This window comes from Ictidomys tridecemlineatus, chromosome 6 (assembly GCF_052094955.1).
Source record: "Ictidomys tridecemlineatus isolate mIctTri1 chromosome 6, mIctTri1.hap1, whole genome shotgun sequence".
NCBI classification, from domain to species: Eukaryota; Metazoa; Chordata; class Mammalia; order Rodentia; family Sciuridae; genus Ictidomys; species Ictidomys tridecemlineatus.
In genome coordinates this window covers 45,642,168-45,666,612 of record NC_135482.1, presented here as the reverse complement: position 1 = coordinate 45,666,612, position 24,445 = coordinate 45,642,168, and the positions used below count along the sequence as shown (strand labels likewise).

Sequence of the window (24,445 nt, the reverse complement as noted above, 5' to 3'; positions counted from 1 at the left end):
TGTCCCTCCATCCAAAGCAAAGGAGAAAAAAGGAGGGGGATCATACTTCATAGAGCTGGTTTTTGTAAAATTTATCTAAGTATGTGCTATTATATTTTCTATTTCTAAGGTAGTTGAAAAATATTAGCTTCAACTATATTAAAATTGTCAGTGGTAAAGACATTTATGATATGATGCCTGCACCTGCCTTGCTTGTTTTGAAATGGTACATCATACTTCACATGCTACTAAGAAAAACAATTTAAAATCATCTTAGAATACATTGGAATAAATAGTTGTAAACACATGAAAAATCTATAAGGCAAATTAATTTATTTTTATTTTTATTTTTTTTAGCGTTGGGGATTAAACCCCAGGGATGGTTTACCATTGAGCTAAATCCCCAGCCCTTTTTATTTTTTTGAGACAAAATCTTGCTAAATTGCTGAGATTGGCCTCAGACTTGTGATCCCCAGCCTTGTGAGTTGCTGGAATTACAGGTGTGTGCTATAGCGAGTGGCTCAAATTTTTTAAATTGAGAAATGTCATGTTTAAGAAAATCCCAATTTCTGGCTGGGCGTTGTGGCAAACAAAAATAACTAGGGATGTAACTCAGTGGTAGAGCATCCCTGGGTTAAATCCTTACTACCAACGACAACAACAAAACATATTTTTTGGTTTAAAACTCTGAGTTAAGGGCTGGGGATGTGGCTCAAGCGGTAGCGCGCTCGCCTGGCGTGCGTGCGGCCCGGGTTCGATCCTCAGCACCACATACCAACAAAGATGTTGTGTCCGCCGAGAACTAAAAAATAATAAACATTAAAAATTCTCTCTCTCTCTCTCTCTCTCTCTCTCTCCCCTCTCTCACTCTAAAAAAAAAAACAAAAAAAAAAACTCTGAGTTAAAAAATACATTTGAGGGCTGTTTTTCAGATCTTTGCCATATATACTTACAACTAAAACATATTCTATTCTGGTACACTGTGCTGTTATTCAAAGCAAACGTTTTTCAAGCACTGTGTCAAAGAAGGGATAAAAGGCCAGGAAGAAAAAATATGATAGTCTTAAAAAAAACTGTCAGATCTGGGGAAATATGCAACAATGTCACAAAACCGAGTGAAAAATTCCACAATAAAGTGTGGAAACTAAGACTTAAGCTCCTGGTAAAGGATCAGGTCTATGTTAGAACAAACAAAGAATAAACAAAAAGCCCCATTATTTCAATTCTTGGGAAAGCGTGGACACCCAAGTAGATGCCTCTTTTGTTTAACAAAATGCCTTAATGGATTTTGGGAGTAGGAGCTATGCATAGACAGGGCCACAGCCAGGCAAGATCCTAGGAGGCTTGGGGTCTGTGCAACTGGCACCCCCTGGAGCAACATTTATATTGAATTCTTTATGAATGGTACCCCCGGAATTGTACAACCTGGTGATTGGTGATTGTGTCAATAAAGGTGGCCTGGAGTCTGTCCTTAGGTGAGGATTGAGAACTAAATCCTTCTACATAATAAAATAACAGGAATTTTAAGTCTTCCCTAGAGGATGAAGGCCGGGGTGAAAGGTCCTGGAATGGAAAAAAAAAGGTGTCTTTAGAATTAGGATGGGTCAACAATTTAACAACAACCTGGAGCCTATGAACTGGATGAGAAGTTTCTGGTAATATTATTACTTTATTTATCCAGGTATGTATTTATTAGTTGTTGGGGATGGAACTCAGGGCATTGCATATGCTAAGCATACCTCCTACCACTGAGCTACATCCCAGCCCCTCAGAATTTTTAAATGAGATGCATAAAATCTTTAGTTATCTTCTTTAACCTCCAGGAGACACTGGCGGTTAAAAGTCATATAACATTTTGGGGGGGTCAGACTTTTGTGTGATTCAGGAGGTACCAGCAAAGACTTCTATGCTCAGGCTCATAGAGCAACACTTGCCTAAACATACAACATTACAATAACTTGCTTTTTTTCTTCAAAAAGCTGAGAGTGCTTATACTTTTATTTTCTCCCCTGACATTCCAGTGTGGGAGGGGCAGATTTATGATAACATTATTTATAGAAGGAGAAATTGAAAATAGAGATTAAATCACTTACTCAAGGTTGCATAGCTGGGGTGGTAGAGCCCACACTGGAATTTGGTTCTCCAAGCTCCAGCCAAAGTGGAAAAAATGTGAGTTTTGCAATTAAAGGGATCTTTGAACGATCCTGTTTCTGCCCCTTAACAAGAATGTGGTCTTTAGTCCATTACTTCACCTAAGTCTTGGTTATTCTTATCTGTAAAATAAGACCATAAAGCCTCATAGCAGTATAGTGAAGATTAATTTAGCAAATGTATGTAAATCTTTGGCATAGAGCAGTTTTAAAGATTTCCAACTTAGTATTATCTGGTTAAATTTCAATACAAATTTAAAGTAATAAAAAATAATCTTCCATTAAATCTGATTGTTTTTCTAGCCTTATCTTCCACAGAGAGCAAAGCATTAAAAACAAAAAACAAACAAACAAACAAAAAAACACCAATATGTCATTTAATTATTGGGAAGCATTTTTGCTTCAGTAGAGTTATTCCTGTAAGTAGAAAAACAAAAAGGAATACATGGAAGATGAGCTATTTGAGTGCAGTGGTTCTCAAACCTGGGGGACCTGTTAAAACAGATTGCTGGGTTCCACCCCAGAGTTTCTGGCTCACAAGGTCTGGGGTAGGGCCCAGTAATTTGCATCTGTAATAAGTTCCCAGGTGATGCTGAGCTGCTAGCCCAGTGACTACACCTTGAGAAGCCTTAGATGCTTCTGGGAAATGTTGGGGATGGGGTCCAGCAATTTGTTTAACAAGTCCTTCAGGGTGATTCTGTATCACTCTCAAGTTTGAGAACTGCTGGCATAGTTCTGTAAAGTGTCTGAGAAAACAGACTCCCTAAACAAATAAATTAATTAAAAACAAAACAAAAAGTAGACTCCCTTTCAAATCGTGACTGTAGGATTTATCAATTAGGTGACCAGTTTAAATGACCAAAGGCTAGCTCCTCTGCATCTTCCACAGAACCTAGCAATGTCTGTGTCAGAATTTCTCTTCTTAGCCCTTTAGGCCTTGGTAGAAAGAGAAGGCCTTAGTAAGTTTTGCCAAGGGCAGGCTGTTTTTCACTTCATACTCAAGAGGCATGAAAGGCTTCTTAATTTAGGTAATATGGAAGTATTTAAAAATACTTCTGCAATCACACACACACACAAAATAAATAAATAAAATAAATAAAAAACAACCAACCAACCAAACAAACAAACAACAACAACATAGCACTTTAAATAAATAAATCAGTAGTGGTGGCATTGTTTGCATCTTAACTTTTTTCTTTTTTTATGGTACTGGGGATTTAACCCAGGGCCTCAATGCATACTAGACAAGAGCTCTGCCGCCTAGCCACAAATCCAGCCTTTTATGTTTATAATAAGGGGTTCTCAAATATTTCTATTTCCCTTGACTTTCTTAGTTGGAAGTTTTAAGAATCTTTTTCTTAGTATGTTTTGAGATATGCATGTGAAGAAGTTTTTTTTTATTAACTTCCTCCTGAATTTGGCCTAGGATACAGCTTCTGACCCTGATATTTAGTGTCTTTTGGATTTTGTGGCTGAGGAATGCTCTTTTTTTTCCCCCTCTCTCTTTCCCTTGTCTGACATCTGACTCTGTGAGTCCTCCTACTGTTTCAGAGTGTTGCAAGTATCCATATATAGGCCTTTCTTATTGCTGGTGAGGTATAAGAATTGTTAGCTTTTATTTGGTGCTAGATACTTCGAAATATCATTTTGAATTTCTACAACAATCCAGAGACGATCCCACTCACACACCAAACTGAGGCTGAAGGATTCATCCTCCAGGATAAAAAAGTGAAATAATAAGATCCAGGCAATAAGATTCTAGACAGTCTGGCCCGCACTGCTTTTGTTGAAGTTGCAAGTGATGATGTAATATAGGAATATTATTTAGTTCCTCTCCTTAAAGAATTTAAAGATCTTGGTAGGTGTATATGAGATTATACACACAGCACTGGTTAAAGTAAAATCAAGAGCCAAGTATAGAATTTGGTATCTTTGACGGGTTTCCTCTGCTGCAAGATGTAGAGAATTAGCACCAATCTCAAGGGGTTTGCACGTGATTAAAAGAGTTCTTGTACCCGAAGCGCTTAATACAGTGCCTACCACGTAGTAAGCGTTCAGTTAATGTTAATTTTTAAGGGAGACGATTGGAATGGAGATTGCGCTGGAGACAGTCGGTAAGCTGGATGAGTGCGCTGAGCTCTAGCAACTAAATTCTTCGAGCCTCGGTTTCCTTGTCTGTAAAGCCAAGTGGCTGGAGCGGGAACAGCCCTAACAACAGTTGCCGAGTGCAAAGCTGTAGCCTGGGGAACCGACCGACTGGTGGGGCCGAAAGGGTTAGCCAGGAGCCCGTCGGGGCGGGGGGGGGGGAATTTGCGGGAGCCGGGCGGGAGAGGCCCCGCCCGGGAGGCTCTGGCAGCTCCAGCCCGCGAGCAGTTCCGGTGCCAAAACCCTTCCCTCTCCCGCTCCTCCGGAAGTGCTTTTCTAAGGTTCGGGCCGGAGAGAGGCCTGGTAGGCACAGCCGCAGAGGCTCCTTCGGCTCCGTGGACTCGGAGCAGGGGCTCCAACCCGGGTCAGAGTTTGGAGGTCCACGGCCACGCACCCGCGCCCCGTGACCTTCCAGCGCCCGGGCGGACGGTGAGTGGACGGGGAAAGGGACTGGGCCGGCCTCAGGCCTGGGTTGGGGCTGGCGCTCTCGGGCCCCAGCCGTCCGCTCCGGGCTCCGGGCAGCAGGCAGCGGACTCAGCTGTCGGAGTCTGGGGAAAGGGGTTGTTGACCGCCGCGGTCTTCGCCTAGCCGGCGGGGCGAGAAGAACCGGGCTGCGGGGCTGTGGGGTGGGCGGGGCGGGGCCGGGGAGGGGGTTCCCGGAGCTGTTGTTGCTGTTGGGACTCGGAGGTGGGGACGGGCTGGGCCTCGGTCCGCGCGTCCCCCTCGTTTCTGCTCCCCCAAGTCTTCTCGCCGCCTCCCCTCTTTGATTTTTCTGTGTTGGACCTGGCTTTAGGACTCTTGGACACCCGATTCAAATCTGGGCTCCAGTGCCCGACTTTTCGTCTCCTCTGGGTCTGCCCACCCCCGGGCTCAATTAACTAGTATCCCGGGGGTGTCGTCTCTTCAGCTCCAGGGTGGGGCGCTGCCTGTGTAGATGCCCGGGATCTTTTGCGAGGCTTCTCCTCCGAGCCCGCTTCAGGGTAGCCTTGCGACGGTCGGTTTGGGTAGCGCTCGCAACTGGGTCTAGAGACGTAGGTCACTGAGGCATCGGCGTGCCTCCGATGCACTTCACTCACTTGGAAGCTTGCTGAAGCTGTTGCTGGAGTCAAGTTAAAAAAAAAAAAAACTTATGGAAAATCGGTTGTGCACATAAATTCCCCTATTTTCTTGCTGACGTAAAAAAAAATAAATGCTATTCCCCGATCTACACTCTTAACTTCTGTGGCTTTCCGAAGTCCCAGTTGTATGATGAGTGCAGTCACAGGTTATTGCACGAATTGATTGCAGACGGTGGGAGAATTACTATATCCCCTTTCTCCCAAAGTTTGTTTACTTTCATATTTGGGACTGTCATTTTCCTTAACTTTTAAAGAAAAATGGTTCTCGGTTACTCTTGAAAGGTTCCTTATACTTAGAGTTGCCGCTACCGTGCAGAGAGGTTCTCGCAGGCGGGCAGAGGTGTTTTGTAAAATTTTAAACTTATAACATGAAGTATTCACTTCCGTTGAATTGATAATTTGCTAGAGGAGAAAGTGATATATGTAGTTATTTTAGTGAACCGCTTTTAGGCAATAAACTCCTGAGGAAGATTTGTAGGAAAAAAGGGATTTTTTAAAAAAATTTTGATCATAAGAAATACATTGACTTTATTTTTTTAACAGGTAATCATTGTTTTTGCAATGTAAAGTATACACAGATCATCTTCATGAAACCAGCGACATATCTGCACTTCTCATTTTATGCTTATATTAGGAATTACTCTGTAGTTTTTTGAGTATGTCATTCTCCCTTCCCACCACTGGAAGGGGAGGTAATATCATGAATTAGGAAAAATAGACTTAAGTAACAAGTTTAGTGAGCTCTCCTATGTAAAGGAACATTTATTTCAGGGTTGTTGATCTTGAACAGGCAAAGGGTAGGTGATTTTTAAAGGGTAGATGATTTTTAAAGAAAAAATTCTGGATGGAAGATTAGTTGCACAACTTTTAGATTTAAGTAGAAGCTAGATTTTTAGGCATTCAAAGTGTTTGTTGAGAGCATAAGTTTGGAATATTGGAATTGAGAAAATCTGGAAAAGCAGTCAAATTAGATTTAGTTATGGATTTGTATTATAGATATGATTATGTGTTTTGAAGGAAACTTACAGGAATGATAAGAGCAGAAAAAGGAAATGGGGGAAAATTGTATACTTGCAGGTACTGTAAATTGCATTATTCAAGTCAATTCAATGATATAGATCATATACTATGGATCAAGCATGTTAGGAAGCCATGTAGGAGCAAATAAAGATAAAGCCACAATAACCAAAATTCATATTTTGGCAATAATTTTCTAAGATTGTTCAAAATCATGAATAAATTTTATTATTTAGGCGTTCTAAAATTTTTTTTTAATTGGGATTTAACATTGAGGGTAGATGTTAAGTGCTTCACGAAATCACTTTGTTAGGTATTACAGGATACAAAGGTTGTCTTTGGCCTTTAGGAATTGAATGTAGTGAGGAATGTAAGATATTTGCACAAAAATTTACGGCATAAAGAAATACATGTAAAAATTTAACCACATGGTTGGATTGACCTAAAATTTAGAGTTGTTTAAAATGAGAAAGTGTTCATTTTTTGGCTTAAGTAATCATGGAAAGTAGTGGAGGTATAGTAATAACTTACAAAGATAGTTCAGTGGTGTTTTTTTATTGAAAATTTACTGAGTACCAGGCTGTATGCTAGTTGCTTCATGTACATTTTCTAAGCTTTTCAACAACATACAATCATCTTTCTTTTTTTTAATTTTTTTTGAGAATTTTAGTATTTATTTTTTAGTTTTCGGCGGACACAACATCTTTGTATGTGGTGCTGAGGATCGAACCCGGGCCGCAAGCATTCCGGGCGAGCAGGCTACCGCTTGAGCCTCATCCCCAGCCCACAATCATCTTTCTTAATGGGGACTCTAATATGTTAGATAATTTGCCCGGGCTCTGTGGCTAGCAAGTAATAGCCCCAGTTTGCATTCAGATATGTCTGGTGTCAAAGCCTATGTGTTTCCAGTATTCCCAATAAACAGTTATCTCCCAGTAAACTGCTACCTCAATTCAATATTTCACAGGATAAAAGTTTTCTAAAACAAAACTTTTTTGGATGGATGAAGCCCTTTCAAATTAAGAGAATAATATTAGTGGAAGGCCTTTCAAATTAAGAGAATAATATTAGTGGAAGGTTGGAGGTAGTAAAGTTGATTGTGTACTCAGAGAAGTTAGTTGACCAGGTTACCTAGAATATAACATTCACATTTGGGAACTGGTGTTAAGGTTGTCAAATTTAAATTGGGTTGAATTGTTGAGCATGTTTAAAATGCTGTATTTAGAAGTTTGACATTTGGAAGGTAATGAAGAGTGACTAAGATTTAATAGTGGAGTGTGCAGAATGATTTGCGGTGGCAAGCTAGCTTTCTCTCTCTCTCTCTCTCTGTCTCTCTCAGGTTTTTTTTTTTTTTTTTTTTTTAATACTGGGGATTGAACCTGGAGGCACTTTACCACTGACCTACATCCCCAGCCTTTTTGTTTCTTTGTTTTGAGACAGGTCTCATGAAATTGCTCTGGGCTTCCCTAATTTGCTGAGGCCAGCCTCAAACTTGTGATCTTCCTGCCTCAGCCTCCTGAGTTTCAATATAGTACTGTAAATACTGGGTAAAGGTAATAGTAATGGATGAAAATGAAGGCTTGACTGGACCTGGCAATTGATTTAGTAGTTGGGTAGAGGGAGGGATTGGTAGGAAAGGTTTGGAGAAGATGGAAGCTGGAAGTTACATTTTTTAAATGTGGGATATGTTGATGGTGATACTGTTACTAGAAATATGGGCAAGGAGTTGTGTAATGAGATCAGTTTTGGATATGTTTGTTTTTTTATGTACTTGACAAACACTGGAAATGCCCAGAGGCTTTTGGAAGTGTGAGTTTGCAGTTCAGGAGAGAGGTCAGGTTTAGGCATATATTAAACATGGTGTAGAGAATAATGCAAATAAAAATACTTGTAGAGTCCACTTAAAGAGATGAACATGCCAAGGGAAAGTGCTGAGGGGAAAGAAAAAAACACAAACTAAAACAAATCCTGTATTTTAGATAGCATCTGTTTAAAACAGAAGGAAAAGACACTAAGTATTCTATTTTATGCAATGGATAAAAAATTTGATAGTATGTATACAACTTCTTCACATTGCAGATTCAGATGGAGTAGAAGGAATCTGATCATTAAAAATCCAGTTGGGAAATAAATTTTTTGCCCTTCCTAGTAAGAATACTATCGTATCATTATCCTATTTCAAGGAGGACAAGTCAGTTTTTGGTTACTTAAAAGCTATGTTTGGTTATTTCTTTTGAACATTTGCTTGGCAAGTGATATGTGAGGATTTAAAAGTAAATCTCTGATGTTGTATTCCATTTATTTGTTTGCATGATTTTGATTTTGGTATGGATATCAAGAATCTCTGAATATTCACAGATAATACTTGTGCCTCTTATTATAGCCAGTTGTTAATATTGCCTTTTATAGAAAATGGTATTTAATTACATATTTTTCTTCCAACTCTCTTTTGTAAGTATTTTTGATTAAAGTAAGTAGTTTTATCTCTAATGTTCTGATTACTGGGATAGAATGAAGTACTTTCTGGGTGTGGGAGTGAACGCTAGGGATCAAACCCAGGGCCTCATGCATGCTAGGCAAGCATTGTATCACTGAGCTACATCCCCACCCAGCTTAAGATACTTTTATCTATGATGTAATGATATACATGTGAAAATTATGTTTTGTGTTTAAGAACTATCAATTTATAGAATTTTATGTTTTATGTTTAGATATTTAACTAAGGGGAATTTGTGTATTAAAATGTAAAAGACTGTAATAGTTTGCAAAATGAGGCTTAGAGAGATAACTTTTTAAATACAGTTTATTATTTTTAGACTAAGTTACCATGGAATTGCTTGTTTCTTGAGAATTAATACAAATTCCTTTTGTTTTTCAGGAATATGTTTTTCACTGTACGCCAGCACTTGAGACTGTCCAAAGTGTTTTGCGTCAGTGTTGTTGGAGGCAGGGGGTTTTGTGTGTGCTTTGCCTGGACGGTTGGCTTAGTTTCAGTGAGCCTGGTATTAACAAAGCGAAGGTCAAGAGTTCCATTTAGCTTCTGTCTGAATGATGGCCAGGGAATACACCTCTCACTCCCACCAGCTGTCTTGCAAATTCCTTGATTGCCATTGTTTACAAAGGTGACTGCATGTGGGTAGATCTTTTACTATTGGAGGAATATTAGAGGAAACTTAGCCAAATGGTTAAGAACTCTGACTCTGTAGTTGACAGATCTCTGTTAATTTGTGGCCTTGGGAGAGTCCCTAAACCTGTCCAAGCCTCTGTTTCCTCATTATTGGAGAGGTTAATATTTGGTTTGGGCCATGCACAGTGAAGCACACCGTAATCCCAGTGGCTGGGAGGCTGAGGCAGGAGGATCACAAATTCAAAGCCAGCCTCATCAAAGCAAATTGGTGAAATCTTTTCTCAAAATAAACAATAAAAGGGCTAGGGATGTGGCTTAGTGTTTAAGAGCCCCTGGGTTTAATCCCTTGTGCCCCCCCCCCCCAAAAAAAGATTGGTTTGGCCATGTCCCATGTTATTGTTTTCCTTTTGTAAGTTGGTAATGGCTACCTAGACCTGTGGTTCCTAAATGCTGGAATGTAGAGTACTGTTAGTTTATGAAAAAGTTTTCACTTGTTTGAGTGAAATGTGAATGTAGTTAGCTTTCATAAAACTAAATATTTTTTCTAAAATTATCTTTTATCCTTTTTGGTGGTAGCATATTAGTTCTTTTATGAAACAGTGGTGATGGTTTTTAAAAATGTCATCAGCAGAATAAAAGTTGGCAACCCTATGCTGGTTATCCTTTTGAGATTACGGTTCTGTGAAATCTGAAAAATCTTAATTTAAACTGTATCCAAGTGAGGGATTGGGAGAGTGTTCATCCAGTGTTTATGCATGTTCTAGTTAGGTTTGGGGTACATTCTGCCCCTCTTTTACCCTATAGGAACTGTATGGTGATTCTCACCATCATTGAATTCAGTTTTGTCAAGTTTCACACTTAATACAGCATACTTCAAGGAGCAATTCAGACTCTTTTCAGTTGAGTTCATACAAAATTGCTTCAAATTATTTGTTTAAGGGTATTTCTCAACCAGACACCCAGGAGAAAACTGGTGAATCCTGGGGGCTGACTGGAGGTGCTACTTTAAGTTAGTACTCTTGTTTATTAGCCAACAAGATAAATAACTTGTCTGTGACATAGTAAAGTAGCAGAAATTGGCTTCCTTTTTTTTTTTTTAACCCCTTCTATAAGAAAGACTATTGAAGCTGGAGTGAGAAGTCTTTTTATTCAAAATAGCAAGTAAATGTACAAATACCAGTATTCAAAATGCTTTCTAGAGATAGAGAATAGGGGAGCACTCTGTATAATAGGTTATGTAAGTAGAGCCACAGAAGTACTTCTGACACAGCCAGTTATTAACATAAGCACTTATTGAAATTACATCACTTGTCTGGATGAGAAACTTATTGACTCCCTGGTTTACTTGGAATAGGGGAGGGATATAGGAATTTAAGTTACAAACCTAGCCAAGGCAACTGTTAAATATTTAACATTTGTTTCCTTTGAGCATTCTTTGGTTAGGTAATTTAAAAAGAAGGGAGTGCTATAGAAATACTTAATAATTTATGCATTAGAATGCCTAAAGCAAGGGTTGGGGTTGTGGCTCAGCAGTAGATCCGAGGCCCTGGGTTCAATCCTAAGTGCCACATAAAAATAAATAAAATAAAGATATTGTGTCCAACTACAACTTAAAAAAAAAAAAAAGAATGCCTAAAGCAAAATGTTTAGGTTAAGTTGAAATACCTTGGGCCCTCTGTTATATTTTAAAGAAAACTGAAGGTTTGCTGCTTTAGATGTTAAAGGTGATATTGGTTTATAGAGTATTATTGTATATAATTATTTCTAGTAAATAAAAAATTCATGTATAACTCATTTATTTTAACAATGTTTAAATTTTTCTACTAGATATTCCTAGTAGCAAAAGTGAGTTGGATGAGTACCCTTCAAAGTCTAGGGATGTAGTTCAGAGTGTGCCTTCTATCGGTTGAAAAGATTTTTTTTTAAAATATTTTTTTAGTTGTCATTGGACCTTTATTATTTAATTTATTTAGATGTGGTGCTGAGAATCAAATCCAGTGCCTCACATATGCTAGGCAAGCGCTGTACCACTGAGCCACAACCCCAGCCCCATCAGTTGAAAAGATTTTGATGCCTGTAGGGTTTTATTTTTAACACTTGGAGGAATTTTGCATTTTGCTGTATTTTATGTATGTAAACAGTGTTTCACTATCAACTAAAACTGAAGCCCTAAGAACTGGTATGTTCTTCTTATGGATAGTGCTAACCTATTTTTGGTCTCCTTTTTTTCTTTTTTCTTTTTTAAATCCTCCTGTATCTGGTGACTGGTAGAACGTAGAAGACTGAAAAATTTATTTTAAATACTAATGAGGAACTGTAATTTTGTAATTTCTACAATGAATGACTAAATTGCTGAGGCTGACCTTGAATTTGTGTTCCTCCTGAGTCGCTGGGATTATAGACATGTACCACCATGCCTAGCAATGAAATGACTTTAAAGGGGATCTTGCTGGTTGTTGCCTGTAAACCTAGTGACTCAGAAGACTGAGGTAGAAGGATCACATATTTGAAACCAGCCTGGCAATTTAGAGAGATCTTATCTCAAAATAAAATAAAAAGGGCTTGGTGTGTAGCTCAGTGGTAGAGTACTTGCCAACATGTGTGAGGTTCTGGGTTCGAATGGCAGTATAGTTAAAAAAAATGTGTGTTGGGGGGAGTATCTAATCATTTTAAAAAAGTTTCTTTCACATTTAAGGTTATTTGTGTATTTGTAATGTTACAACAAAATACAACAGCATGTCTAATAGAGCTTTCTGCAATGATAAAAATGTTCTCTATCAGTGCTGTTTAATAGAATGATCCAGGCATATCTACTACTACTTAGCATCTACGATGTGTCTAGTGTTACAGCAGAGCTTAATTTTTAATTTTTTTCATTTTAACTAATTAAAATTTGAGTAGCCACATGTGGCTAGAGGTTGCTGTATCAGTGCTGTTCTTTAGGGTTAGATAAAAGGGAGAAGAGGTTAAAAATCTTCATGTCTCAGGTCAGGTTTAGGCAGGTTAGGCACTTAAAAAGGCTGCCATTCTTCCTTCTGTCCTTCCTAACCAGAAATTGAACCCAGGAGTGCTTTACCACTAACCTATATATCCCCAGCCCTTTTTTTTTCAGACAAGATCTTGCTAAGTTGCTGAGGTTGGCCTTAAACATTTGATCCTCCAGGGCTGGGGATGTGGCTCAAGCAGTAGCGTGCTTGCCTGGCATGCGCGCGGCGCTGGGTTCGATCCTCCGCACCACATACAAACAAAGATGTTATGTCCGCCAAAAACTAAAAAATAAATATTAAAAAATTTTCTCTCTCTCTCTTTAAAAAAAAAAAAATTGATCCTCCTGTCTCAGCATCTTGAGTAGTTGGGGTTAGGGATGAGTGGCATCGAACTCAACTTGCCTTTATTTTTAATTTTACATGTATGTATTTTTTTTTTAAATCCAAATTTCTTCCCTCAGATTTGAATGCTCAACTCTATGTAGTTTCCTTTATTTTAGTTCTCTCCAACCCCCAATAAATTGTTTCTTTGGTTTACCTATATATTTGCAAATGTCTTTGATCATTATTCCCTCTCTCTGGGATCTGGGGTTGTTTTCTTTTTTTGTGAAGCAGGACTAGGGATTGAACTCAGGAGCACTTGGCCTAGCCACATCCTCAGCCCTATTTTTGTATTTTTTTAGAGACAGGTCTCACTGAGTTGCTTAGTGCCTCACATTGCTGAGGCTGGCTTTGAACTTGAGATCCTCCTGTGTCAGCCTCCTAAGCCGCTGAGATTATAGGCGTGTGCCACTGTGCCCAGCTGTTGTTTTCTTTTTGCTTGGAAGATTTCTTTCATTTTTTTTCCTCCCTAGTGAAGGTCTGCTGGAGAACTTGTTATTGGTTGGAAAGTATCTACATCTCTTTCTGAAGATGGTTTGTCTGAATGTGTATTCTAGATTAGCAGTTACTTTTTTCTTTGCTCATTATAGATCTTATTCCATTCTCTTCTGGCTTTTATTGCTGTCAGAAAATCCATAACCTCTTGTAATTGTTACCTTGGTGGGTAACTGTTGTTTCTTTATGGCTAGTTATAGAATCTTTATCTCTGTAACTTATATTTCTTGTATGTTCATCTTATTCTATCCTACATGCCTCTTAACCTTTTATTTTCCATTTATTTCCTCTTCTAAGTTGTTCAGGATAATTAGTGTCTTTTCTTAAAGTTAGCCAGTCCTCTCTTCACCTGTGTTCAACCAGTGTGTTGAATTAATTTTTTCCCCTTGATTTTACTATAGTATCTAGTTTTTTATTGTGGTAAAATGTGTGGGTGTACATACATACATACATACATACATATAATAGGATTTGCCTTTTTAACTGTTTTGAAGTGCGCAGTTCAGTGTCGTAAAATACATTCACCATTGTGTAATCACTACTAGGTCATTTCTAGAACTTTTTCATCACCAGCTGAAATCTGTACCAATTGCATAATAATTCTCCATTTCCCCCTCCCTAGCCCTTGACAACCACTGTTTTACTTTTTGTCTCTGAATTTGACCATTCAGATTCATGTAAGTGGACTCATATAATAGTTGTCCTTTTGTGTCTGGCTTATTTCATTTAACAGAGTCTTCTCAGTCCATTTATGTTGTAGCATGTTCATTAGTTTTTAAAAAAATTTCATGTACTTTATGTTTTTTATTTCTATAAGTTTTATTCAGTCCCTTAAAAGCTGCTTTTTTTTCTTTTTGGTTTGGAGATGGAACGCTGGGCCTTGTACATGCTAAGTAAGTGCTCTACCACTGAGGTACCATCCCCTCAAAACTCTGTTTTAAATAGGAATATATTTATTCCTGTTTCGATCATATTTTGAAATTTTCTTCATTTTATTGTGGTGTCAGGGATTGAACCCAGAGGTGCTTAACCACTAAACCACATTCCTAGCCTTTTTTAACTTATTTTATTTTGAGAAAGGGTCTCACTTGGTTGCTTACAGCCTTGCTAAATTCCTGAGGCTGGCTTTGAACCTGAAATCCTCTTGCCTCAGTTTCCTGAGCTGGTAATTCCAACATCTGAAGCCTTTGTAGGTGGTTTCTTTGTTTTCTTTTGTTTTTGGTACCAGAGATTGAACCCAGGGACACTTAACTACTAAGCCATATCCCCAGCCTTTTAGCCTTTTTTTTGAGACAGGGTCTTGCTAAGTTGCTTAGGGCCTTGCTAAATTGTTGAGGCTGTCCTTGATCTTGCAATCTTCTGCCTCAGCTGGGATCTTAAGCTGGTGGGATTTCAGTTGTGTGCCACTAAATGTATCATTTTGCTGGATTTTTTTTTTTTTTTTTGCTGATGTTGCCCATGGTGTCACGCTTTGTTTGTTTCTTTTTTGTGTGTGTTGGGTCTAACACAGGGCATCAAACATGGTAGGCAGGTGTTCTACCACTGAACTACACCTCCAACCCCTTGTCTTGTAATTTTTAACTGTGAAATGCCTTGGAACTTTATATTTTGTGTAGTGAATTTTAGTAGTGCTTCAGAATTCTATAGTTTAGAGCTTATACATAAATCTCTGGAGGTAGTCCCCTGTTCTTCTAAAGTTTTTATTTTGAAATAATTTCAAACTTACCAAACTTACTTGCAAGAATAATACAGTAGACCTTATATACCATTTGTCCATATTCGCCAATTTGGCTTAGGATATACACATTATTTTTTGGTAAATAATTAAAGAATTACATGCTTTTTAAAATTTTATGCCTTTTTTACCTGTATTTTCTAAGCATAAAGTTATTTATTCTCTTAGGTAATCATGGTATCATTATCAAATTCCAGAAATTTAACGTGCTACTTTAATCTACACTTTGTATTTTAATTTTGTCAAATTTGATCATGCATTTTAGTTTTCTTTAATTTGAAAGAGTTCCTTTTCTTTGTTTTTCTTGTAATTGAAGAATGTATGTATTTTGTACGAAGTTTAAAAATTTGGGTTTATCTGGTTTGATCTGATTTGCCTAGTGATTTGATTCAAGTTACTTATCATAAGTCTGAATAACTGTAGAAGTTATGTTTCCCATCAGGATATCATATCTGAAGATATAAAATGTCCTTTTGTCTCTAATGATTTTAGGTACCAAGGATTGAGATCAGGGACACTTGATCACTGAGCCACATCCCTGGCCCTATGTTGTATTTTATTTAGAGAAAGAGTCTCACTGAGTTGCTTAATGCCTCACATTGCTGAGGCTGGCTTTGAACTCTCAATCCTCCTGTGTTAGCCTCCCAAGCTGCTAGGATTTCAGGCATGAGCCACCAATCCTGGTTTATGATTTTAATTTTGGTGGAAGTATTGTCTGGTTTGCCTCTAGTTACTGTTTTCCCTTTGGCAACTAATGTACAATGTGTATGGAGGTATCCTAGTGTTTTGTTTTTTATCTTAATGAAAAACTAAGTGCACTAATAACATACCTAATTTGTATAGTGCTTTTTAGTTTGCCAAGTATTTTTTTATTTTGTGATTTTAATTTAATCTGCATGACAATAGTATTTTATAGGTCTGGAAACTATGACTTAGAGATGTAGCTAATATGATGTAGTATTGGAATTCAAACTCTGCTGTCTTAAGATGCTTTTCATTAGCTGCAGTTGTCTTTTAAATTACTAGATTGGGGGGTTGTGGTTGTGGCTCAGTGTAGAATGCTTGCCTAGCATGTGTGAGGCACTGGGTTTGATCCTCAGCACCACATTTAAAAAAAAAATAAGCAAAATTAAGGTATTGTGTTAATCTACAACTGAAAAAGAAATCTTTAAAAAAATTGCTAGATTGTACACTCAGGGTATGGTCTTTGTCTTTTTCGCTGTTACATTATTGTATTCTTGAATGAATAAATAACTTATAAACATGAGTTACTCTCTGAAATGCCTTATTTATAAGGTAGTAATTCTAGTGCAATTGTCTTTTTATATAATTTTCATATACAAATATACACATAATATGTTTATGTAATTCTATATAATTATTGAGAACTTAAGAGTCATGTAGAAGGAGTTCTGGTATTTTATATAACAGATTTTTCATATTAAAAAGTTGATTGGTGGGCTGGGGATGTGGCTCAAGTGGTAGCGCGCTCGCCTGGCATGCGTGTGGCCCGGGTTCGATCCTCAGCACCACATACAAAGATGTTGTGTCTGCCGAAAAACTAAAAAAATAAATATTAAAATTCTCTCTTTCTTACTCTCTCTCTCACTCTCTCTTTAAAAAAAAAAAGTTGATTGGTTTGCATGTGGCAAATAAAATCTGAAAGTATCAGGTGGGAAAAGATTAATGAGGCAGAGTTTCAAATGCTAGTTCAATTCTTTCTCTAGTTATTAAACAAGCTTTTAAGATTTAGCTAATCAGAGGAGATGACTTAAGGTTTTCCTAATGTTAACTTTTGCACTGATACCAGGTTATAGTTTTGGCTAATGTAATCAATCCTTTGACCTGGTGAATTGGTAGAAATTAGCTCCTATCCACTCCTTTTCCTCCTACCTATAAATTCCAGTTGAAGCTGGAGGGACTTGGGCATTGCGTCTTTGTTAGAATATGAGTTCTGTTAGGTGTGTAGGCACACCTGTTATCTGAGCTAGTTGGGAGACTGAGGCAGGAAGCTCTCAAGTTCCAGGCCAGGCTGGACAATTTGGTAAGATGCTGTCTGGGGCTACAGCTCTGTGGTGAGCACTTGACTGGCATGTATGAAGCTGTGGATCGAATTTTCAATATCACAAAAAACAAAAACAAAATAAATTCATCCATTGGCTGATTGGTGTAATATTTAGTTATTGGGAGCCTACCTAGGTGTCTCAATTTCAAAGCCAGCCTCAGCAGACTTAGTGAGGCCCTAAGCAATTTAGTAAGATCCTGTCTCTAAATTAAAAAACAAAAACACAGGCTAGGTATTGAGGGTAAAATAGTGGATTAAAACACACATGTGGCCAGGTGTGGTGGCACATCCCAGTTTCAGGAGGCTGAGGCAGGAGGAGTTGCAAGTTTGAGGTCAGAACGGTAATTTAGTAAGGCCCCATCTCAAATAAAACATAAAAAATAATAATTAAAAAGAAGGCTGAAAAGTAGTTCAGCGTTAGAGCATACCTAGGTTCAATCCACAATTTCATAAAAATCAGAGAGAGAAGTGGGGAGTAGGTGTGTGTAGGTGATTGATTGCTACTGTCAATCAATGGAACACCACCATCCAGAGGTAGTAAGCTATTATATTGTCTGAAGTAGTTATTTGCATATTTAAATTGAATAAATATAAAAAAATCTCATATCTGTTGAAACTTTTTTGTCAAGGAAGAAACTTCTGAGGTTCTTACTTAGTGGATTATGTAAGTATAGACTTTGAGGTTTAAAACCATTCATTTGAGCATGTTCTGAAAATTTACTAATATTCATTTAAATGGAATCCTTTTATTAAAGCCTGAATTAAGTAAATTATGTTTATCCTTAAGACTGCCAATTACAACCTTTGGAGTCTTGTGAATAGTTTATAGTAATACCTTGGAAGTACTTGTTACATAGCTCATTTTACATTCTTATTTCTTCCACCCTCTCACAAAAAATTTATATATTGCTGGGCGAGGTGGCGCACTCCTGTAATCTCAAGAGACTCTGGAGGCTGAGGCGGGAGGATCTCAAGTTCAAAGCCAGCCTCAACAAAAGTGAGGTGCTAAGCAACTCAGTGAGACCTGTCTCTAAATAAAAATACAAAATAGGGGTGGCAATGTGGCTCAGTGGTTGAGTGCCCCTGAGTTCAATCCTCAGTACCAAAAAAAAAAAAAGTTATATATCTTATACATGCTAGTGTATGTATTTATATATTTAATTTTTAAAAATTTTTTATTTAGTTGTTTTGGTACTGAGCTGTATCTCCAGCCCTTTTTATTTTTTGAGACAAGGTCTCACTGTGTTGTGAGGCTGGCCTTGAATTTGTGATCCTCTTGTCACAGCCTCCTGAGTGGCCTGAATTACAAGCATGTACCATCACATGTGGCTGTTTTTTTAATTTCTTATTTTGAAGACTCACAGACAGTTGCAAAAATAGTAGACCCCTATGTATCCTTTATTCAGTTTTCCCAGTGGTGACATCTATATATGTCAATTATGAAAACAATTTATTTTACTATCAACTAGACTACAGACAGTATATAGAATTCACCATTTTTTAAAGCTGTATTTTTTTTTTCTTTTTTGCCATGAGGGATTGAACTCAGGGGCACTCCTGAGCCACATCTCCAGCCCTATTTTGTGTTTTCTTTTAGAGACAGAGTCACTGAGTTACTTAGCACCTCAGGCTGCTGAGACTGGCTTTGAACTGGCTATCTCCTGTTTCAGTTTCTTGAGTTACTGGGATTACAGGGCCCCTGGGATCATCATGTCCTTTACTGAAGTACCATCCAGTGCCCAGCTTTAAAGGCTGCGTTTCTTTGTGTGTGCTTGTATATGTAGTTCTGGGCTGTATTATTTTGAGAATGGTATAGATGGATGAAATCAGGCAGTGTATAATCTTACCTTTTTTTCGGGGTCTTGCTAAATTGCTGAGGCTGACCTTGAACTTGATCTCTGATTTAGCCTTCTGAGTTGCTGGGATTATAGGCATGCACCACTGTGATCAGCAGTGTCTAACTAGAGATTTGTGTTTTTAAAATGTTTGCTTTAATTTAAGAAGTAAAATAAATTTCTGAAAGATTAAAAAAGAGAAAAATAATTCTTGATTCTCCCACTCTAATAAATAGTCATTATTTCGGAGGTTTATCTCTCCTTTCCCCTCTTTGGTAGGGATCGAAACTAGGGCCTGTCATGCTATGAAAACACTATCATTGAGCTACATTCCCCAGCCTAGAGTTTTTTTTTCTTTAAATATTTATTTTTTAGTTTTAGATCGTCACAATGTCTTTATTTTGTTTTTATGTGGTGCTGAGAATAGAACCTAGTGCCTCACGCATGCTAGGCAAGCACGCTACCATTTGAGCCACATTCTTTTTTTTTTTTTTTTTTTTTTTTAAGAGAGAGTGAGAGAGGAGAGAGAGGAAGAGAGAGAGAGAGAATTTTTAATATTTATTTTTTAGTTCTCGGCGGACACAACATCTTTGTTGGTATGTGGTGCTGAGGATCGAACCCGGGCCGCACGCATGCCAGGCAAGCACGCTACAGCTTGAGCCACATCCCCAGCCCTTGAGCCACATTCTTATTCCCAGCCTAGAGTTGTTTTTACAGCCTTTTTCATAGGCATATTTTATATCATTGTAGTATATGCTCAGTGTTGTGTGCTGCTTTGTAAAAACTTAGCATTCTGTTAAGCCTTTTTCTTTTTTTTTTTTCCTAGTGCTAGGAATTAAACTCAAGGCCTTGCTGTACCCCCAGATCAGTATTTAAGTATTTTCTGTGTAACTATTCATCATGTTTAGTTTTTATCATCATTATTAGAAATGTTTGAGCTGGTCCCCATTACCAAGAAAAAAAGGTTTTGTAGACGATACCTTTGAGCATATAGATTTCTTCATGTTTTTAATTATTTTTTAAGGGGGATTCCCAGGTGTATGGTTTTTGAGTCAAAGATATGAGGTTTTTTTTTTAAATTTTTGAAACATTTGGTTAAATTGCTTCTCAAAAGAATGGTACTATTAGTACTATTTCCTTAAATCCTTTTTATATTAGATATTAGTGTTACTCTTCCTCCCTCCAACTTAATAGGTGAAAAAAGGTACTTCTTTGTTCTAATTTTAGCATATATTAGTAGTTTTTCCATGAAGAAGAAAAATGTTCCTAATGATATGAACTTTTAAAATGTAATATTGCTTTTAAGGGTTCATAATGATATGAACTTTTAAAAATGTGATTTTACTTTTAAGTAATTTGGAGAAGCATTTTGATATCTGTACCAGTGTTGAACAGTTCTGAGGGGGAGGTTGAATTACCAGATTATTCTCTTTAAGTTTATAAAGTTTGTTACCTGCAAACTGATTTCCAGTTTCTATATTGTTTCTCTTTGGTGTCTGCTGTTATCTCCTTTTTACTCTTCATAATCTGAATCTCCTTGAACTTTTCCCCTGTTTTGTGTTCTGAGACTTGCTGTTCCCTCCATTGATACCATGCCAGCACCTCATTCGTTTTTTCCTATGGTTTTGTCAGCTTCAAGTGCCTGGTCACACTGCCATGTTAATGTATTACTGTAATCTTATTGTTAAGTGTAACCCAGGAATACTTTAGTCTCCTGGAGCTCTCAATAGTTTCAGAGTTCACTTTTTTGATGGCCACCACAAAAGTTATATGGCTAATAATAGATGAATGTTTGTGTAATGTACATGAATTTAAAAATACAAAATAATAAGAACTTTGTGTTTCTGGAGACACAAAGTACTGTGTTCTCCAAGTAGTAGACCATTGAGTTAATAAGATAACAAAACTTTTTAAAAAATTTTTTTGGAAATAAGTTTCATAATATTATTTTAAGTTTGTTTTTGATTTTGATTTAGTAATGGGAATTGGACTTAGGGGCCCTTAACCACTGAGCCACATCCCTAGCCCTTTTTTGTATTTTATTTGGAGACAGGGTCTTGCCGAGTTGTTTGGGGCTCACTAAGTTGCTGAGGCTGGCTTTGAACTCAAGATCCTCCTGCTTCAGCCTCTGAGCTGCTGGGATTACAGGTGTGAGCTTTTAAGTTTGTTTTCTTCAGTGAAAGTGAGTGAACCCAAGGCCTTGCATATGCTAGGCAAGTATTCTACCCTGAGGTGTACCCTAGCCCTAAAACAAGTTTTAGATTAAATATTTACTATGTGCTATGCAAAAGTACATTATTTTACTTAGCCTTCACAGTAATCCTATAAGTTTCCAAGGTACTGCATATAAGATCTCATGTGATATATTGAGTAAGTAATTGAAAAAATTGATAAACAAGGAGTCAACGATACATGCTTTTAAATTTAACTTGAATATGTAAAACCCCCCCCCTCCAAGGGTCAAGGTTTTTCTTTGTGTACAGTCTGTTTGATTAGATTTCTAGATTATTTTTTAGCATAATTTATAGTTTGGCATTACTATGAAGTATCCTAATAGTGTCTTTTTTTTCTTACAGAAGACCGAGAATATGAAAGCTCTTTCACTGTAATATATAAAATCCTTCTACCTCTTTTATATTTGTTTTTGTTTTCTTTTTGTTCATTTGTTTATATTTTGAGATAGGATCTTGCTACAATGCCCAGGCTGGCCTTGAAGTCCTGGGCTCAAGTGATCCTCTTGTCTCAACCTTTATCCCCCTGGGACTGGGACTATAGGTGCACATCACTGTGCCTTCCTCATCTGCAGTTTTATGCTTTCCCTTTGTTCTTTTTTTGTTTGTTTGTTTTGTTTTTGGTACTAGGGATTGAACTGGGGGGGGGGGCACTTGGCCACTGAGCCACATTGCCAGCCCTATTTTGTATTTTATTTAGAGGCAGGGTCTCACTGAATTGCTTAGCACCTCAATGTTGCTAAGGCTGGCTTTGAACTCTCAATCCTCTTGCCTCAGCCTCCCAACCCGCTGGGATTACAGGCATGTACTACTGCGTCTGGCTTCCCCTTGTTATGTTTTTTTTCATACACTTAATTTCATAATAATTTTTAAAAAGTAATTAGTCTTTGAATCTTTTTGAACTTTTCACAGAAACAACCTCTTTCCACTCATAATTCATCAGTTTACATAATCTTAAATTACATAATTACAATAATACATACAGTTGGCATAAACTGGTTTGGGAACAAACAGCTGGCTCTTATTAAGCTTTCAGCTTATTTGGTGAGAGCAGAAGTGTCAGGACATAGTAATAAAATAGTCCACTTAATAGTCCCTACAAGGTGCAAGTGGTCAGCTTCTGGTGGGCATCAGTGAGTAATTTATGGAGAGATTTGAGAACTTCTATAAATTGATAACAAAGGTCTTTTGAAGAATTTATTTCCATTTTATAGTTGAGAAAACAAGCATCAAAGAGTTAAGTAACCATAAGTTTAAGTAGTTAAAATAAGTGATTGTGCATCAGGATTTGTATCTAGATCTGTATGGGTTCAGATGTAGCATGTCTTCTTACCTAGTTATGTAGGTTTTGAATGCCTTTCAGATCATTTGATCTACCTAGTCATTAAGTGCTTTCAAGTGGTCCTCGGGTCATATTTGAGGTAGCTTTCTTATACCTGGCCCATATCTTGGGTCCTAGTTTCCTTTTGCTGCTTCTGTGCTAAGTAAAAAGTGAAGGTGCTTTTCAGGGTGTAAATTAGCTTATAATCATTTTTAAAATTTATATAGGCAATAGGTATGTGGGAGCTCTTGCTAAGACCTTGCAGTGTTACATATAGATGGGGTTTGTGAAATAAGAATATAAAAAGGGAAAAATGGAGTGGAGAACATAGATATAACTATTGCTCTTCCTCCTGTTAAATTTCCTTAAATTTCTTTTGTTCAATTGGGATCTGATCAGTCATCTTAATCCATGTCCTCTGTATTCTTTTTTTTTTTAATTTCAATTAAGCATCAGTTGAATTACCAGGATTTAAAGAAAAGGAATATATATAAATAGACATGCCTTTTTTCCCCCAGATGAACTCTTTTGTTATTAGTTAGAGCTTAATATGTATTTTTTTCTTTTTAAACCTCCAGTGCTGGGGATTGAACCCAGAGTCTTCTGCATCTTGACAAGTGATACACCACTGAACTATATCACTAGCTCTAATTTTGCATTTCATTTTTCTAAAACATTTATAGAAACTGTAAATTAGTTTGTTTCCATTAGTTTTCAGATGTTGGAATCCAAAAAAGTTTTTCAAAAAGTAGGTTTTCTTTTATTTCCTTTTTTTTTAAACTACTGAGGGCTATAACTACAAGCAAAACTTCTGATCATTTTGATATAATTGGTGTTACACACCACTTTGATGTTTTTTTTTTTTTTTTTTTTTTTCATGGTACTGGGAATTGAACCCAGGGCTTTTCACTCATGCTAGGAAAGTGCTGTACCACTGGGTCACATCCCTAGGGTTCCCCTCCACCACCCACCTCCACTTTATTTTTTTGGTAATCTAGGAGTGCTTTATCTCTGAGTTATATCCCCAGCCCTTTTTATTTTTATTTTTTTGGCATTGGGGATTGAACCCAGGAACACTTAACCACTGAGCAACATGCTCATCCATTTTTGTATTTTACTTAAAGACAGAGAGTCTTGCTGAGTTCTTTAGGGTCTTGCTAAGTTGCTGAGGCTGGCTTTGAACTCATGATCCTACTGCCTCAGCCTCCCCAGCTGCTGGGATTACAGGTGTGCACCACCGCGCCTGGCTCCTTTTTATTTTTTATTTTGAGACAAGTTCTTGCTAAATTGCCTAGGCTGGCCTTGAATTTTTTTGATCCCCCTGCTTCAGGCTCCTGGGTAGCTTGGATTACAGGCAAGTGCCATCATGCCTGACTCTACATTAGGTTTTAATTCTAATCCAAAAAAAGAAATTTGTCTATGTTTTTTTTTTTTAAATATTTTATTTATTTTTTAGTTTTCGGTGGACACAACGTCTTTTTATGTGGTGCTGAGGATCAAACCTGGGCCGCACGCATGTCAGGCGAGCGCGCTACCACTTGAGCCACATGCCCACCCCCTTGTCTGTGTTTTTTTCTTTGTAAATCAGATATGTAAACTCCACACATTAATTCTGTGTCACCTTTACCTTCTGCTCCCTTTCTAGAATGCTAGGCAAGTGCTCTACACCCCCTGCTTGCTTTTTTCTTTATTTTCCTTTTTCTTTTTCCTCAAGGTACTAGGAATTGAACCCAGGGCATTCTACCACAGAGCTATACCTTAGACCTTGACCTTTGTTGTTGTTGTTATTATTTTGTTTTGAGACAGGATTTCATTAGGTTGACCCAGGCTGGCCTCAAATTTGATAACTTGTGCCTTAG

General features: G+C 37.6%; 1 protein-coding gene across 1 annotated transcript in view; it reads left to right on the top strand.

Annotated features, from left to right (window-relative positions):
- Positions 1 to 4,526: 4,526 nt before the first annotated feature.
- Positions 4,527 to 24,445, top strand: part of Frs2 (fibroblast growth factor receptor substrate 2) — a 121,816-nt gene continuing 101,897 nt past the window's right edge. Inside the window, exon 1 of the mRNA XM_005328733.5 lies at positions 4,527 to 4,703. The gene's annotated coding sequence lies outside the window, so the exon portion shown is untranslated. The remainder of the gene's footprint in view (positions 4,704 to 24,445) is intronic.